This window comes from Doryrhamphus excisus, chromosome 10, assembly GCF_030265055.1.
Source record: "Doryrhamphus excisus isolate RoL2022-K1 chromosome 10, RoL_Dexc_1.0, whole genome shotgun sequence".
Taxonomy (NCBI): domain Eukaryota; kingdom Metazoa; phylum Chordata; class Actinopteri; order Syngnathiformes; family Syngnathidae; genus Doryrhamphus; species Doryrhamphus excisus.
Genome location: NC_080475.1, coordinates 2,260,001 through 2,264,230, shown reverse-complemented (window position 1 = coordinate 2,264,230; position 4,230 = coordinate 2,260,001). Strand labels below are relative to the sequence as shown.

General features: G+C 43.6%; 1 long non-coding RNA gene across 1 annotated transcript in view; it reads right to left on the bottom strand.

Moving 5' to 3' along the window:
• Positions 1-1,818: 1,818 nt before the first annotated feature.
• Positions 1,819-4,230, bottom strand: part of LOC131136624 (uncharacterized) — a 9,825-nt gene continuing 7,413 nt past the window's right edge. Inside the window, exons 2-3 of the long non-coding RNA XR_009131772.1 lie at positions 2,046-2,098; positions 1,819-1,904 (exon numbers count right to left, since the gene is read on the bottom strand). This is a non-coding gene — a long non-coding RNA (uncharacterized LOC131136624). The remainder of the gene's footprint in view (positions 1,905-2,045; positions 2,099-4,230) is intronic.

Below are 4,230 nucleotides of genomic sequence, written 5' to 3'. Positions count from 1 at the left end.
TCTTGTGTCTGTGTCCCGAATATGCCCCCTGCAGAAAAGTAGACATGGCAATATTGATTTTCTTGGGCCCAGAAAAGGTAAACACACAAATGTAGCCTCTGGTTGAATAGGCCATTGTATGTCTTGGTTCTGAAAATAAATGGTCTTTTACCCCTTTTAAGAACTATATGCTTGAAGCTACCAGGCATGCCAGCTAAGATGGCGGATGCAAACGTGCCTTAAAAGACTCCATTACCACCATCAATCATGCGGGCTCGGTGTAACTGGCGGCTGTCACCTCTTCTCATCTTCTGTTGGCTCCAAACATAACAATGGTAAAAGACTGAATATGCTGTCTAACGTCACCTCTGACTGAGTGGCGGATGCGTGGCGTTGACCTGTAGTCATCTCTGAAAGGATAATGAGCCTCATTGCTGGCTACATGAATAGCGTGGGCAGCCAAGTTTCAGCCCATTTTTCCTGTAATGACCTTCCATCCTTTCAACAAGAAACCACAAGGCCTTTTTTATTTTTTTTTTCCCTATTCAGTCCCCATTTGAACAGTCTTCTTTAAGTAATAACTATAAACCAAAATTGTAGGGTTCAAATATGCAAAAGAGGCGGCACGGCGGTCTAGTGGTTAGCGCGCAGACCTCACAGCTAGGAGACCAGGGTTCAATTCCACCCTCGGCCATCTCTGTGTGGAGTTTGTATGTTCTCCCCGTGCATGCGTGGGTTTTCTCCGGGTACTCCCACATTCCAAAAACATGCTAGGTTAATTGGCGACTCCAAATTGTCCATAGGTATGAATGTGAGTGTGAATGGTTGTTTGTCTATATGTGCCCTGTGATTGGCTGGCCACCAGTCCAGGGTGAACCTGGAAATGTGGTGAAAATGTATCTTCAAGAAAATTGTACATATTTCTGGCCTAAATTTAGTAGCTATACTAATTTCGTATAGCTAAAATACATTGAAATTGTGAATGTAGTATTCTATATTGGTCACTAGGTGTCAGTGATTGTTCGGTGAGATGAGCACCTGACTTGATCGCCAAAACAACAGGCTTTTATTGCAACTCAAAAACATGAATTTAGTAATCATAATAATAACACAGGCTGCATGGTACACAAGTTGTTTGTGCGCAGGCCTCACAGCTAGGAGGCCCATGTTCAATTCCACCCTTGGCCATCTCTGTCTGGAGTTTGCATGCTCCGATTTCCTCCCACATTCCAAAAACATGCTAGGTTAATTGGCGACTCCAAATTGTCCATAGGTATGAATGTGAGTGTGAATGGTTGTTTGTCTATATGTGCCCTGTGATTGGCTGGCCACCAGTCCAGGGTGTACCCCGCCTCTCGCCCAAAGAAAAAAAAAAAAGGATATTTAAGGAATGTATCTTTCACATTTATATCACGATATATGACAATATCACAATATCACAGGGGGAATCATGCATGCTAACCACTCGACCACCGTGCAGCCCTGCTCCTCATTAACTGGTGTAATGTAATTTTGAGTTCAGAATTCATAGCTAGGGTTAAGTTAACTTTAAATCATTGTTATTTATTCTAAATTATTTAACAGAGATTACACTGTGTTTACATTTGATTGTAATACATCCGGGCTGCGGCGAATGGTTAGCACAGCTAGGAGACCAGAGTTCGATTCCACCCTAGGCCATCTCTGTGTGGAGTTTGCATGTTCTCCCCGTGCATGCGTGGGTTTTCTCCGGGTACTCCGGTTTCCTCCCACATTCCAAAAACATGCTAGGTTAATTGGCGACTCCAAATTGTCCATAGGTATGAATGTGAGTGTGAATGGTTGTTTGTCTATATGTGCCCTGTGATTGGCAGGCAACCAGTCCAGGGTGTACCCCGCCTCTCGCCCGAAGACAGCTGGGATAGGCTCCAGCACCCCCCGCGACCCTGGTGAGGAAAAGCGGTAGAAAATGAATGAATGAATGAAAATATGCAAAAGAGCCCAGAGCGCTGCGGTTATTGAAGGAGCGGCAAGTGAACAATAAGAAAAGCAACACCAGCTGACGTTTTCAGGTCAGCGTCACTCACTGCTCTTCATCTCCGGCGTCCTCTCGGCTTGTCTGATTAGCTGCAGCGTCTCGCTAGGAAGAAAAAAAAAAAAAAACGCTTGTCCACCGAGCTAATTAGGAGCGACAAACAGAGCAAGAAAGCAAAAAACAACATGGGATACTACAGTCTTTGGAAGGCAATGAGCAGCGCAAACATGTCACTGCTAACCAACGCCGCCACAATCCTCTACACCACCCTCCCCCACCACCCCCCTTCAGGCTGTGGAGGAGGTGTACAGTGCCATCAAAAACATGTCATCTTCTTTGAGTCGGCAGAGAACAGAGGTGACCGAGGGAAACTGTTATCGTGGAGACTAGTGTGTGTGTGTGTGTGTGTGTGTGTGAGAGAGAGAGAGAGAGAGAGGCTGATGGGAGCAGATAGAAGTTGAAAGGACTGAGAGGAGGCCTGTCATGCATGGACTCCACTGACATCCATACTACAATACTACAATACTACTACATCTGCTACTTAGAGGTTATCACATGGTTTGTCTGGTATCAGGCCTTCGGTCTCGGGCTGATACTAGCACGCGGGGGCATGATACTGGGACTGATACCAGACAAACCATGTGATGATCTTATTATCACATACTACAGTATTAATTGGCCCTGTACCATAGAAACCACCCATGAATGATACGGGAAAAGGCCCAAATGATACTGTGTCAAAGCCCAGGGCAGTGATACTGATAAACTATAGAGTTTAACCATGTCCAGTATCAGCCCCCCGTAGCTGTCCACTCAGAGCGCGCTGCTCTGGTATCGTGCCCGTGAAACAACCAATCAGAGAACAGCGCACAAGCGTTTGTTTTGCTGCCGTCTGTGCTCTGTCAACATGTCAGCGGTTGACACTCCCGGGCGAAAGACAAATAGGGAAAATAGCAAACAGAATATTAGAAATGGAACATTAGTAAAAGAACATTTAAGGTCGCCTTAACCTTCATCGAATACATGATCCTTGTGAGTGTTCCCAAAGACACGATGTGGCAACAAAACACCACACAGACGCCACCTTCCTGTTTTGCCATGAGTTATTGCTTGAATTCAATAATGTTTCTTGCCTCACCAGATTCTAATACAAGCATCTTAATAAAGAAGGTGAAAAGCAATATTGTGTCTTTGGGAACACTCATATCAGGAATCACGTCTTCATTGAAGGTCAAAGTAACCTTAAATATTAATTTATCCTTTTCATTCTCAATTTATATGCATTGTTTTACATATGTGAAACTCTGAAAATATGTTTTGTGTTAACATTTTAAAGTAAACTGCCGATGACAACATAGACGGGCTACTTAGCCAGCCAATCTTAGTTAGAAGCTAATGACAGCTATTATAGCTAAAGCTAGTATTAGCGAAATGATCGAAAAAAAACTAAAAAGGTAAATACAAGTCGGAAAACCATTCTTAATTTATATGCATTGTTTTACGTATGTGAAACTCTGAAAATATGTTTTGTGTTAACATTTTAAAGTAAACTGCCGATGACAACACAGACGGGCTACTTAGCCAGCCAATCTTAGTTAGAAGCTAATGACAGCTATTATAGCTAAAGCTAGTATTAGCAAAATGATCGAAAAAAACTAAAAATGCAAATACAAGTCGGAAAACCAAGGGCGACTGCAACTGCAAGAACGAACGAAGACTGGTAGAAAGTATTCCCCCGCCTGAGTTAGACAAATTTGTGTCCATGTTTATTGTAACGTCGTTGCCGACGCTATGGAAAGGACACGACTGTGATTGCTAACAAGTTTTTATTACACAACAATAATGGCTACTGTCGGCCGTAACCACGCCGTTGCAACCACCGCCAGCAACGCAACAGTGCTTCCTCAACACGACACGCCCCCACCCCTGGTGCATTCACAGTCACGCAGAACAGTCAGACACTCAAGAGCACAACATGTCAACATGAACACGTCAGGGTCGCTACATTATTTTATCAATCAGAAAAGAAAATGGGGATGAATACGAGCCTGATTCTCTCAAATTAAAATGATGGAAAAACCAAAGTACGTGATAATAAGCTCATGATTAAATAGTATGTGATAATAAGATCATCACATGGTTTGTCTGGTATCAGGCCCAGTATCATGCCCCCGCGTGCTAGAATCAGTCTGATACTGACACTTGGGGGCATGATACCTGGCCTGATACCAGACAAA